This window comes from Amblyraja radiata, chromosome 37 (assembly GCF_010909765.2).
Source record: "Amblyraja radiata isolate CabotCenter1 chromosome 37, sAmbRad1.1.pri, whole genome shotgun sequence".
NCBI lineage: Eukaryota > Metazoa > Chordata > Chondrichthyes > Rajiformes > Rajidae > Amblyraja > Amblyraja radiata.
Window position 1 is genome coordinate 10,426,625 of NC_045992.1, and position 15,274 is coordinate 10,441,898.

A 15,274-nucleotide genomic window follows, 5' to 3' on the forward strand; every position below is an offset into this window, starting at 1 on the left:
GTTGCTTCTGAGGGAATAGCTACTAAAGCAGCATTGTTATTCAATTCAATTCAATTCAATTCAACTTTAATGTCATTGCACAAATACTGAGTATGGGTACAACGAAATGCAGTTTTGCGTCAGTCCGTAGTAGTGCAATATAGAAATTTTTTTAAAAGAGGATACAGAACAATAGAAAATGCAAAATAATTAAACAATGGGGACGGAGGGACCGGAGGAATCTATCGGCGGGACTCCGATCTGTTTCACAGATACAGCATGGAACAGGAGGTGACAAAGACAGCCTCTCCGCGGCCTCCTACACGAGTAGCTTACAGGCTCATAAGCCCATAAAGCTAAACCAATGTCTTTACCGCGTCTGCAGACCGCTAAAAGCCATGCCTCCCAGGCCAGACGGCACCGTTAAATGCCGCCAACTGTCGAGATTTAGCGCTACTGCAGCTCAATGTTGAAGGCCTTACCACCGCCAAGCTCAACGTCATCGAACAGCATGGAACAGATCCTTCAGCCCACCAAGTCCACGCTGACTATCGATCACCTGATCTACATTATCCCACTTTCTTATTCACTGCCGATACATTAGGAACATTCTATTTACAGAGGTACAATTAACTTGCAAACCAACACGTCTTTGAGATTTGTCAGGAAATTGGAGAGCACCCAGAGGTCACAGGGAGAATGTGCAAACTCCACCCAGACAGCGCCCGAGGTCAGGATCAAACCCGGGTCTCCAGTGCTGTGAGGTAGCAGCTCTACCAGCTCTGCCACTTTATGTTATTTTCAACTATTTGAAAAAGTCAAAGGTTTGACCTTTGCTAAATCCTCTTATCCCTGTGACTCCTTTAAATACGATACGATAGAACTTTATTTATCCCAGGAGGGAAATTGGGCTGGCAACAGTAGAACACAACAAGATACATGAAATTAAAGTGAATAGTGGAAAGTCCAGTGATGGGGATGTGCGTAGATTGGAGGGGGGGAGGGAGGGGGAAGAGAATTGGGGGGGGGGGGGACAGAAGGGAGAGGAGTTGTACCGTTGCTACTCTGTCCCTCTGTACATATTGATTTGAATAATATTTAATAAGCTTTCTCTTTGAAATCTCCCAGTACCTAACCATCTTGCAATCTAAGCAGTGCATCCTAAATACGCTTGCTACACCTGACATTTTTACTCTTTAATTCATGTTTCACTTGCTATCAGCTGTGATTACCGTTTCTTGTAACACCAAAAACAATTGTCCTCTTTTAAAATCCATTTCCATTGTATACGAATGAAGTCAAAGACCTTACATCGGGGTGAGATCAGCTGGAATGGGAGGGCACTGCTCTGTACACACACTTCAGAAGATTATCTCCACTCCAGCCAACATCAATGAATATTTAACTGCCAAAGAGTGCTGTTCCCCAGCTTCATCTGCTCAATTTGAATTGGTAATTCCTTTTCTTATTTTTATGTTTGTATATATTCATTGCATGTATGCTTGTCAAGGAATTATGAAAGATAAACTGAGCTAGTCAGCGACACACACTAATCTTCCAGTTCCTTTGTGGCCGGCATCTGAAAGAATATTACACCAACTGCACTTCAAGTTGCAGCCCGTGTGGAAAGAAAGCACTGTTTGAATTGTTGTAATGCTGCTGCCATTGTAATGAAATCCATTCTTTCTAATATCTGGGAGATCGCGGGACATGGGGGTAGCAAGGACATTGCAGAGAATGGACCACAAAGATTAATACTCTGTGGTCGACAAAAATGCTGAAGTGGGACAGGCCCTTTAATCTAACTACTCCATGTACGCCACTTGGACTTACGCTAACGTAGACATAGAAACATAGAAACATAGAAACATAGAAAATAGGTGCAGGAGTAGGTCATTCGGCCCTTCGAGCCTGCACCACCATTCAATATGATCATGGCTGATCATCCAACTCAGTATCCTGTACCTGCTTTCTCTCCATACCCCCTGATCCCTTTAGCCACAAGGGCCACATCTAACTCCCTCTTAAATATAGCCAATGAACTGGCCTCAACTACATTCTGTGGCAGAGAATTCCAAAGATCCACCACTCTCTGTGTAAAAAAATGTTTTTCTCATCTCAGTCCTAAAAGATTTCCCCTTTATCCTTAAACTGTGTGACCCCTTGTTCTGGACTTCCCCAACATCGGGAACAATCTTCCTGCATCTAGCCTGTCCAACCCCTTAAGACACTCCATTTGTTATATACATCTCTCACCCATATTCTCTCCTACTGAAAGGGAAATTGGCAGACCTGCAACATTAATTGCTTCTCCCTCCACAGAGGCTGCATGTCCTGTTGAGGTTTCACAGCATTTAGTTTTTGTTTCCAATTTCCTGCATCAATACCCCTTTAATTCACACTATGTTCCTTCACTCCAAATTTTGATCATGCTACTGGTTAATTCTACATTGCCACTCTGACTAGAGTCACTTCCCCCCCTCTTCATTCTACTGTCCATTCCATAACGCCCCTCATTTAGACATTAACTCCCCCTTGCCCCTCCTGTTTCACTCCTCATTTCCCCTCAATACCATTCACTCCCTATTTCCCAACAATATTGTTCCTCATCCCATTATCCAGCTCCCATCGCTCCTCACTCTGCTATTTACTCCCCATTGCCCCTCACAGGTTCATATGTGATAGGAGCAGAATTAGGCCCTTCGGCCCATCAAATCCACTCCACCATTGAATCATGGCTGATCTATCTTTCCCTCTTAACCCCATTCTCCTGCCCTCTCCCCATAACCCTTGGCACCTGTACTAATCACTACTGTTCACTCCCCATTGCTACACCTTCGTATTTCCTCTCCTCTCCAGCACCATCAGATATTCAATACTTCCCCACTGTCCTATTCTTCATCAGTTTACTCTTCATCGCCCTTAATCTGTAGATTCTCTTCTATTTGTCCCGCAGTTAGTCTGATCAATAAACGCCCAATGTCTCACAATCTGCGAGGTAACTTGCTATTTCCTTCAATGAGTCATTGCCACTCCAATTTCCCTCAAATTCTACTGCCCCATGCTCCACCACTGCAAGATCCATTTGCCAAGAATAAACATCTTTCTTCCTGACTCAGAACTGGGCTTTAATAATCTGCAGCTCGTAATCACTAGGCTTACCTTGGATATTGGGAACATCTGCTGGTGTAATTGATGGGAGAAGAAATGTCAATGGGAATTTATCACCAGCATGTTTGCTTCACTTACACACAGTGGGCAGGCTCGATTCTATACATTATTGCCACACTAATTATTTTGCTTTCAAGAAATGCAGAAGGAAGCGTTCTATCAGCACGCTGTGTAAATGCACAAGCCAGATTTCACGGGTAGGTTAGTTTAGTTTCAAAATACACTGCAGAAACAGACCCTTTGTGCCACCGAGTCCACACCGACCAGCGATCCCCGCACATTAACACTATCCTACACACACTGGGGACAATTTACACTTATACCAAGCCAATTAACCCACAAACCTGTACGTCTTTGGAGTGTGGGAGGAAACCGGAGTATCCGGAGAAAACCCACGCAGTCACGGGGAGAACGTACAAACTCCGTACAGACAGCAACTGTAGTTGGGATCGAAATCTGGTCCCTGGCGCTGTAAGCGCTGTAAGGCGGCAGCTCTACTGCTGTGCCACCGTACCGCCCCTGTGAGCGATGGTGACACTGAACAGGCGTCAGCTACATTTCAGGGAGGATATGGGGAACGCTGTGTTTGGGGTGAGGAGGGGGGGAAGCGAGGCGATGGATGAAGTGAGAGAAGGATCAATAAAGACAGAGGCAGAAAAAATGAAATATTTAGTCATGAAAGAGTGGAAGTTCAAAAAGGTGTTTCAGAAAAAAGGGCCAGAAATATCACTGCTGCTTCACAGGAATGAAAAGCAAAGATAGACACAAAATACTGGAGTAACTCAACGGGACAGGCAGCATCTCTGGAGAGAAGAAATGGGTGATGTTTCGGGTCTAGAGCCTTCTTTAGACTCTGAAGAATTGTCTCAACCCAAAATGTCACCCATTCCTGCTACCTGTCCTGCTGAGTTACTCCAGCATTTTGTGTCTATCGTCAGTGTAAACCAGCATCTGCAGTTCCTTCCTGCACAATGAAAAGCAAAGTCTGGCTGACAAAGAGAAAAATATCTCTAATTTGGTTTTTACAAGTGCTAAGAGTGGACTAAGGTATCCTTCCCATCTTCCCATTGTAATGTATTTTACTTAAATTAGACAATAGACAATAGGTGCAGGAGTAAGCCATTCGGCCCTTCGAGGCAGCACTGCCATTTAATGTGATCATGGCTGATCATCCACAATCAGTACCCTGTTACTGCCTTCTCCCCATATCCCCTTACTCCGCTATCTTTAAGAGCCCCATCTAGCCCCAAGTATCCAGAGAACCGGCCTCCACCGTCCTCTGAAGCAGAGAATTCCACCGACTCACAACTCTCTGTGTGAAAGTGTTTTCTCATCTCCGTTCTAAATGGCTTACCCCTTATTCTTAAACTGTGGCCCCTGGATCTGGACTCCCCCAACATCAGGAACATGTAAAAATTGTTTTTATTTTAATTTGTTCCATGCACAAAAAACAAACAATGAATCAATTTAACTTAAATAGTTAAAGAGGCAGTAGGCACACAAGGGAAGAGAGGATTTTGTTTCAAATTGCAGCAACATAATCATTTCAAAAATCAGCAGGTTCAGGAGCAATTCAAACCTCACATCTTGTATACTGGAGCCAAACAACTCTTGTGGTTTTTAGCCAAATCACTTCTAGTGTGTTTTGGGGATAATTTACTTGCATCACAGACTGGGTTGGGCAACTCAAACACTCAGGAATGAAAGGAGATGACAAAATGTGGTCCATCACGGGAACTGACCTCCCCACCATCAAAGGGATCTCTTGATGGTGCACTCATAAAGTCAACTAGCTTCATCAAGGACCCACACCATCCTGACCACGCTCTCAATACACTCTTGCCATCGGGAAGAAGGTATAGGAGACTGAATACTGTGGTATTCCTCCAGGATCAGGAACAGCTTCTTCCCAACAACCATCAGGCCATTAAACACTGCAAATATCAACTAGACTCCAAGCCATTAACTGTCTTGGTTGCATTTTAGACTTTGAGCTTTTGCTTTGTTTTGCACTAATATTGTTTTTGTTTTATTTATTGTGTACTGTGTTTATACCTGTTCTGCTGCAAGTATGAATGTCATTGTTCTGGTTTGGTACATATAACAATTAAACACTGGCAAAATGCAGGTAAGTGGGACAAGAGTAGATGGGGCATCTTGGTCGCGATGGGCAAGTTGGGCCGAAGGGCTTGTTTCCGTGCTCTATGACTCTGCGCTCATTAAGTCCCCACCGTCAGTATCCTTGGGCCACTATCAACCAGAAATCCACCAAAAGCAGAAACCCAAATACTGGTCTACAAGAGCAGGTCAGTGGTAGGTATTCCACGGCAAGTGAACAAACCCTGATGCACTAAGGATGCGCAAATCCTGAGGCAAAGTGGTGCAGCGGTAGAGTTGCTGCCTTACAGCGCCAGAGACCCGGGTTCAATCCTGACTACGGGTGCTGTCTGTACGGCATTTGTACGTTCTCCCTGTGGGGTTTTTCCGGGATCTCTGGTTTCCTTTCAGACTCCAAAGACGTACAGGTTTACAGGCTAATTGGCTTGGTAAAATTGTAAGTTGTCCCTAGTGTGTGTAGGATAGTGTTCATGTACGGGGTTCGCTAATCCGAAGGGCCTGTTTCCACTCTGTATCACTAAACTAAACCAAACTAAACAAAGCTTTTCTACCATCCATATCTTAGGTGCAATGGAATATTTTCTTCTTGCATAGATCATTATAGTTCCAGCAACACACAATGACATTGATATCATCTCGGACAAAGTAGCTCACATGTTTGTGATCCAATACATCACCTTAATCATTAATTGCGTCCAGTATCAGCATACAATAACTGTAGGGAAATCCATTTACAAGATTTCTTCCAAAGCCGCAATGTCTACCACCAAAAAGGACAAGGGTTTTAGGATGTTCTCCACAATTGTTTTATCATTACTGTTGGAACCCCCGTCAGAACTAGGCATTCCTAGAAAGAAAGCACTTCAGTGCCTCTACTTCTAAGAGACTAAGAAAGTTTAGCATGTTTCCACCAACTTCCAACTTCCACAGATGCACTATAGAAAGTATACTATCGGGTTGTACCACAGCTTGGTTTGAGAGCAGCTCTGCTCAAGATTACAAGAAATTCCAGGGAAATGTGGGTGCCACCTTGTTCATCACACAGACCAACCTCCCCACCAGTCTTCCAACCTACCTCACTGCGGGCACTGGACTTTTTATCTGGAACTGTAACACCACAATGCGGTAAAACTATAGTCTGCAATCTGATATTTTTCTCATTGTACCACCTGTTGTACGTATGTACAGCTTGATTGTACTCATGTACTGTATGATTTGATTTGACTCGATAACAAGCTAACAACAACTTTTCACTGTATTTTGGTACACATGCAATAATAAACCAATATGAATACCAATAAAAACAGTAGTACCTTTACCAAAAGAACATGTGATTTTCGAGTTGTGGTAATATAATATAAATCAGGGAATAAGAGGCATATGTTTGAATGGTAATACAATGATCAAGGCGGTGGAGGGGGGGGGGGGGGGGGGGGGGGGGTGAGGGGGGGTCATCAACCTGTATCCAGACTGGGAAAATCTAATAAGCTGTAATAGTGAATAGGTCAAATTTCTGAAATGTGTAACAATTCTAACTTTGGTTCCGTCTTCACTAAGGAAGACATAAATAATCTGCCGAAAATAGCAGGGGACCGCGGGCCAAAGGAGTTGGAGTGATTGAGTGAAATCCAGGTTAGCCGGGAAGTGGTGTTGGGTAAATTGAATGGATTAAAGGCCGATAAATCCCCAGGGCCAGATAGGCTGCATCCCAGAGTACTTAAGGAAGTAGCTCCAGAAATAGTGGATGCATTAGTAATAATCTTTCAAAACTCTTTAGATTCTGGAGTAGTTCCTGAGGATTGGCGGGTAGCAAACGTAACCCCACTTTTTAAGAAGGGAGGGAGAGAGAAAACGGGGAATTACAGACCAGTTAGTCTAACATCGGTAGTGGGGAAACTGCTAGAGTCAGTTATTAAAGATGGGATAGCAGCACATTTGGAAAGTGGTGAAATCATTGGACAAAGTCAGCATGGATTTACAAAAGGTAAATCATGTCTGACGAATCTTATAGAATTTTTCGAGGATGTAACTAGTAGCGTGGATAGGGGACAACCAGTGGATGTGGTGTATCTGGACTTCCAGAAGGCTTTCGACAAGGTCCCACATAAGAGATTAGTATACAAACTTAAAGCACACGGCATTGGGGGTTCAGTATTGATGTGGATAGAGAACTGTCTGGCAAACAGGAAGCAAAGAGTAGGAGTAAACGGGTCCTTTTTTCAATGGCAGGCAGTGACTAGTGGGGTACCGCAAGGCTCGGTGCTGGGACCCCAGCTATTTACAATATATATTAATGATCTGGATGAGGGAATTGAAGGCAATATCTCCAAGTTTGCGGATGACACTAAGCTGGGGGGCAGTGTTAGCTGTGAGGAGGATGCTAGGAAACTGCAAGGTGACTTGGATAGGCTGGGTGAGTGGGCAAATGTTTGACAGATGCAGTATAATGTGGATAAATGTGAGGTTATCCATTTTGGTGGCAAAAACAGGAAAGCAGACTAAATCTAAATGGTGGCCGACTAGGAAAAGGGGAGATGCAGCGAGACCTGGGTGTCATGGTACACCAGTCATTGAAAGTAGGCATGCAGGTGCAGCAGGCAGTGAAGAAAGCGAATGGTATGTTAGCTTTCATAGCAAAAGGATTTGAGTATAGGAGCAGGGAGGTTCTTCTGCAGTTGTACAGGGTCTTGGTGAGACCACACCTGGAGTATTGCGTTCAGTTTTGGTCTCCAAATCTGAGGAAGGACATTATTGCCATAGAGGGAGTGCAGAGAAGGTTCACCAGACTGATTCCTGGGATGTCAGGACTGTCTTATGAAGAAAGACTGGATAGACTTGGTTTATACTCTCTAGAATTTAGGAGATTGAGAGGGGATCTTATAGAAACTTATAAAATTCTTAAGGGGTTGGACAGGCTAGATGCAGGAAGATTGCTCCCGATGTTGTCCAGGACAAGGGGTCACAGCTTAAGGATAAGGGGGAAATCCTTTAAAACCGAGATGAGTAGAACTTTTTTCACACAGAGAGTGGTGAATCTCTGGAACTCTCCGCCACAGAGGGTAGTCGAGGCCAGTTCATTGGCTATATTTAAGAGGGAGTTAGATGTGGCCCTTGTGGCTAAGGGGATCAGAGGGTATGGAGAGAAGGCAGATACGGGATACTGAGTTGGATGATCAGCCATGATCATATTGAATGGCGGTGCAGGCTCGAAGGGCCGAATGGCCTACTCCTGCACCTAATTTCTATGTTTCTATGTTTCTAATATTCTAGATTTGTATTTTATAAACAATAAGGGAATGGATAATTTTAATATCGTGCAATAAATGAAGGTTAATTAATAACCAGGTAGTTAAGGAACCCCATTAAGAATAATTGATCAAAATACAATAAATTTCTTTATAAAGATTGAAACTGATATAGTTGAATCTGGAACCAGGGTCCCTGAGGTATGTGGCATGAATTGGCTACAGTCGACTGGCTAATTGCATTAAAATATATGACCATTAAGGGATTAACACAGCTAACGTTAAAGAATTAAAGCATTAATTTATAGCCCACAGGTTTTATAATGAAAGGTTACAAAATAGTTTACAAATCAGATTGTTAGGTAGAAAATATAATCCTGCTGTTTATGAGAGATGGAGAAAACAAGGAATTGGCCATGATTCTGCTTTTGACTTTCCAAGCAATGATCACTTCTCCCTGTTGCCTTTATCCCAATTTTTTTGTTTTTCAGGATCATCTCCCCTCCTTTTCCATTTGTCTTCTCCTCTGCAAGTTAGGGTTCCAGGAATTCCCAATCTCAATCAGCTTGCAACCACGTCAATTTAATAGTTATTAGATTTAGTTTAATTTAGTTTAGAGATACAGTGTGGAAACAGGCCCTTCGGCCCATCGAGTCCACGCCGACCAGCGATCACCCCGTACACTACACTACACTACACTACACTACCACTATCCTACACGTGAATGAATGAATGAATACTTTATTGTCACATGTGACCAGTCAGTTAAATGTTTGCTTGCGTACCCAAAGTAAGCAATTAGTCGCCCATAAAGGCGTTTACAAAGTTACAAAGTATCCGTGCCAGATCCCCCTTGGTTCTTCCCCCCCCTACCCCTCCTCACAGCATCCCCCCCACGCCAGGTCCTCCTTTGTTACTTCAGGAAATTAGGGACAATTTACAACTTTTACCGTAGCCAATTAACCTAAATCCTATACGTCTTTGGAGTGCGGGAGGAAACTGGAGCATCCAGAGAAAACCCACATGGTCGTGGGGAGAACGTACAAACTCCGTACAGACAGCACCCTTAGTTAGGATCGTACCTGGGTCTCTGGTGTTGTAAGGCAGCAACTCTACCGCTGCGCCTCTGTGCATATCTACTAATTTCTATTGAGTCATTCATTCATCTATTATGCCATGAATACTATATGCAGTTATGTAAAGTGTCATCCATCCCATTTCCCCCGGCACTGACTTAATAATCATAAGGTACATTGAGTGGTTACGTTAAAGGTTAAAGAATGCAGAAGCCATTCACATGCTGGTGCTTTTGTTGATTATGATAAAGATCTTTGGTTTTGCAATTACCTGGAGAAATGCTGCAGAACTGATACCATGTGCAAATATTTATTTCTTGATGTATTTTTCCCCCCAGTATTGAAACTGTTGGTGCAATCATGCTCTTTAGAAAGACTGTTTACAATGGCAAGCCAGTCCAAACCAGTGTAGTGTGGTCATTAAGATAGCAGAGACAACTGGGAATGAGCAATTGGTTGTAACATTGGAATAATGCAGGATACAGGAGGATTGAAAAGGTCAAACACATTCTTTAATGCTATGACATTTTGACTCGTAACATCAATAAAATCAAGTTTATTCCTTTGGATGTTAATTTGTCTTGGGACTGAGGGATGAAGCTCAACATATGGATTAAGATTAATACATTTATTCCAATTAGGCAGTCCCCAGGATTTAAGGATAACTTTCTTCCATGTTGGTTACTTTTCCAGAGGGGAGTTTTCACAGTTTGGGCAATAATGTCAACAGGACAGGTGGGCGAGTAGTTTAAGAAGTGGTGTAGTCCTTTTGCCATTTATCATGGTTGATGTTCCCGATGCCTGGCTTTGAGCTTAAAACCAACCTAAACGTTTCCTTTTCACTTTAGAGGGCAGGAGTCTAGTTTAGTTTAGAGATCCAGCGTGGAAACAGGCCCTTCAGCCCACCGAGTCTGCGCTGACCAGCCATCTCCCGTACACCAGTTCTATCCTACATACTCGGGGCAATTTACGGAAGCCAATTAAACTACAAACCTGCACATCTTGGAATGTGGGAGGAAACCCATGTGGTCACAGAAAGAACGTACAAACTTCATACAGGCAGCACCCGTAGTCAGGGTTGAACCTGGGTCTCTGGAGCTGTAAGGAAGCAACTCTACCACTGCACCACCGTGCCGCACCTGAGTCAGTAGGATGGTGCTTTTTTCCCCCCAAGGATGCTTTGGCTCATCCTTGAGTTCTTCCCAGTTTGGAACAGTACACGTGCTGTGGGAGTCTGGTGTTGGGCATACAAATGGATGGATGCCCAGCAGAGCCGACTGACTATAGTTAGGCTCTCAGTGCTGGGGCTGTTGGCCTGGGAGAGGCCTACCCCAATGGCAGCCTTGATGGTTTTGTGAAGATGCCACTGGTAGCATCGTTCCACTGCCTTGAAGTATCTGCTGTCGGAAGTCCAGATTCAGAAACTTTTAGGAGGGCAGGGATCACGGCTACCACCCAATGAGATTTTATTAGGTTTGAGATTTTGATATTTAGTCATCCCAAAACTTCACCTATTCCTTTTCTCCAGAGATGCTGCCAGACCCAAATGTTGAGTTACTCCAGCATTTTGAGTATCATCGGTGTAAACCAGCATCTGCAGTTCCTCCCTGCACATCCTTTTCCTCAATTGTCCAAATGATGAACTGGCCTATTGAGAGTGTTGGGGAATTTCAAAGACTGTTGGGAAATTAGGAAAGAGGAGAATGGACTGCAGACCATGTTACCGGAGTCAAAGAGTTTCCAGAGACCAGTGCTGTGAACTACTCGCCAACTATGGCATGTTGTTGCACACAATTCAGTTTTTTAATAAACATGATATTGTACACAACAGAACATTCTGGAGTACTTCAGCGGGTCAGACAGCATCTGTGGAGGGAATGGCTAGACGATGTTTTTAGGTCGTGACCCTTCTTCAGGGACTGAGTTACTGCAACCAGTCTCTAAGACCAACATCCAGTGACCCATTCACCTCATTCAAAAACCACAGACTGCATCAAAGGTCATCTTGTAACATGTTCAGCTGACAATACAAAGAAGAGGACGGCGCAGCGGTAGAGTTACTGCCTTGCAGCGCTTGCAGCTCCGGAGACCCGGGTTCGATCCCGGTTATGGGTGCTGTCTGTACGGCGTTTGCATGTTCCCCACCCTGACCACGTGGGTTTTCTCTGAGATCTTCAGTTTCCTCCCACACTCCAATGACGTACAGGTTCGTAGGTTAATTGGCTTGGTGTAGGTGTAAATTGTCCCTAGAGTGTGTAGGATAGTGTTAATGTGCGGGGATCGCTGGTCGGCGCGGACTTGGTGGGCCGAAAGGCCTGTTTCCGCACTGTATCTCTAAACTAAATTAAAAATAGAAAATACATGCTGCAAATCCAATCCCGGACTGAGGGAGTGCTCTACTGTTAGAGATACGGCCTTGTGAATAAAACTTTAAATTGAATCCTCATCTGTGTTCTCAGGGGGACATGAAAGATTCCCCAACATTCATCTGAACCTATTCTTCCATTAACTACAAGTCCTCTCATGGGAAGCATCAAGAACATGACTCACAAACCACTGCTTTTAATGTTCTTGCCCTTGAGCCTGATTGATTCATAAATAGAAATAACAGGACGAGAGAAAATAAATACAAGCAGTCTCTTACTGGCCCAACACTTGACTGCAGAATGTGAATAAACCAAGCTGGGCCACAGAACTTGGTTCTTATGGAAACAAAATCTGTAACATACTTAAAGGGAAGAAGTTTCAGAAATATGCAGAATCCTTTAAGCAGGCTCAACAGTGTGTGTGTGTGTGTTTGTATGTGTGTGTGTGTGTGCGTGTATGAGTGTGTGTATGTGTGTGTGTATGGGTGTGGTTGTATGTGTGTGAATGTGTGTGCACACATGCATGGCAACATGTGTTAGGTGTGTGCATGTGTGTTTGAGTGCATGTGTGTGCATGTATTTGTGTGTGTGCATGCATGTCTATGTGTGTCATGGGCAAATGTGTGTGCATGCATGTTTGTGTGTGTGTGTGAGTACATGCATGTTTCTGTGTGTGAGTGTATGCATGTGTGTGTGAGTACATTCATGTTTGTGTGTGTGTGTGTGAGTACATGCATGTTTCTGTGTGTGTGTGTAAGTGCATGCTTGTGTGTGTGTGTGTGAATGCATGTATGCTTGTGTGTGTGTGTATGTGTGAGTGCTTACGTGCGAACGATACTATCTTCTCTGTTGACTAACTCCAGCATTCCCTGCCTCTTACAAATTGCTGCAACCAGGTGAAAGTTCCAGCTCCTGACAGGACATCCTGATCACAGGAGACAATGAAATACCATTTGTTTAGCTATTGGAGCAATCGCTTCACTGGAATTAGGTAATTTTGAAGTTCCACAAATAAACTTGAACTGGTTGCCACCCCTTGTTAAGGAAGATAGACATGAAATGCTGGTGTAACTCAGCGGGTCAGGCAGCATCTCTGGAGAACATGGATAGATGACGTTTCAGGTCGGGACCCTTCTTCAGATTGATTGTAGGGAGGGGGGGCGGGGTGAGGGGCAGTGGGGGGAGTGGAACTGGAAGCAAGAAAAGCCCAAGTCAAATCATGGCCGGTAACAGATGACAATAGGTAACTGTGGGTCCTGTTGGTCAGGGAATGTGCTAACACCACAAATCATTGTTTCATCGGGGTCAAGGAAAGAGCGTTCACGTCGCGGCCCTGTTTCCACCAATCTTTCCACCACCACGCACAAGAAGCACAAGAAGCGACAAGACAGACACCATTGTACGCAGATGCCGAGAAGTGTGTTCAGCTCTAGCTGAACACTTCTAATCTTGCGTGTGGACTCGATAAGAAGAAGAAGAATTGTTTCATCAAAGTAGATGAGATGGGTGGCTTTAAGACATCAGCTGTTCAATATTCTGGTCATGCAAATTAAATTTAAGATTATATATCCACAAAGTTATTTCTACAGCAAGATATACAGTAAATGCTATCTGCTTTGTATTCAAGTGGAATAATTTTATCGTTGACCTATTCTGTACTCTGGCAATTGATTGAGCAAATGTTCAGTTCATTTATGTTTGTGCTTGATCTTCATTCCAGATCTTCCTCTGTGAGACTCGGACTATATCGATTTTAAACATCTTGTAGTACCTGGGCTTTCTCATTCCTAATTTCTAATTCCGCTGAGCCGAACGGACTTGAGTCATGAAGGACCTGCCATAAAGTTCCCATCAATTGATCCAGTAATTTGTATTTTGCACAGGTCCTGGAAGTATCCAACAAGGTAACACGGACGGGGGGGGGGAGGGGGTGAGTGATAATTGTTTCAAGATGTTTAACTGTTTCAAGATGTATAATCGGTGAATTAAGATTTGTTGAATGTTCAGCAATGATTGGAGAGTTGGAATCAAAAACTCTTAGATTAGATAGATATCCACTGTCCTCATCTGTTTCAAAGAAACCTCCATCATTCCATTTCTCAAGAAAAAAACATTTTTCTATTGACCAGCTAAACCATGAACATAACAAAGTGTTCTGGGCAATCTAGACCTCTTACAATTTTCAGAGTGGCATATTAGATCTACAAAGGACATCGTCTCTCTTGCACTGCATTCACATCTGACTACCTTTGCCAAAAAAACACCTTTGTCAGGATGCTTTTCATTGAGCCACTCAATACCGAGCAACCTCGTCCCTAAACCTCTGGACTTTGACCTTGGAGCCTCCATCTGCAACTGGCTTCTGGATCCTAACCAGCAGATCTCCACTTGAATTGGATGTAATATTCTGTCCACCTTGATCCTCAACACTGTTGCCCTGAGGGTTGTGAGCTCAGTCCCTTTGTTCAGCCACCGGGACATTTGGGACTGGGTGGCAAATCTCAAAAGTTGCCGTTGACACCACCTTTGTCACCTGGATCAACAACAATGAGACCAAGCACAGGAAAGAGGTTGGAAACCTTGTATCACGGTGTCAGAACAACAACCAAGACCACAAAAGCTGGTTGTTGACTGAAGGAAGTGAGGAAGGTCAACACAATACTGTCTACATCTGACCGGATGCTTCTTAGCCTGGTATGGCAACTGCTCTGCTCGTGACTGCCTGAACCTGCAGAGAGTGGTGAACACGGCCCAGTTCTTTACCGATTCATCACTTCCTTCCTTCCAGTCCATCAGCGTTGCATCAGGAAGGCTGGAAGTATGATCAAGGATGCCTTTGAAAGGAAAAGGCCATTCCCTTATCCACTTCTGCCTTCTGAGCAAAGATACTGGAACTTGAAAGCTCGGATGTCGAGACTTAGGAACAGCTTCTTCCACACTCCTATCACCCTGTTGAACCAATCACCTCTTTCTCAGCAAAAGGTTTGGGTAACTCAGCGGGACAGGCAGCATCTCTGGAGAGAAGGAATGGGTGACGTTTCGGGTTGAGACCCTTTTTCAGACAATGTCCCGACCCGAAAAGTCACCCATTCCTTCTCTCCAGAGATGCTGCCGGTCCTGCTGAATTACTCCAGCTTTTTGTGTCTATCTTCGGTTTAAACCAGCATCTGCAGTTCCTTCTTACACATAGTAAGTATCTCTTTAACAGCCTTATGTTCCCTTACTATTAACTCTACCCAATTTGATTATTCTATCAAAGTACTTTAATAATGTTTTGCACTACTTCAGATTGCTGGACAATCTTACACCATTTTGCTGC

The 15,274-nt window shown here is 43.8% G+C and overlaps 1 protein-coding gene across 1 annotated transcript in view; it reads right to left on the reverse strand.

Annotated features, from left to right (window-relative positions):
• The window catches only part of grid1 (glutamate ionotropic receptor delta type subunit 1), a 571,973-nt gene that overhangs the window by 15,414 nt on the left and 541,285 nt on the right, over positions 1–15,274 (reverse strand). The window lies entirely within an intron of this gene.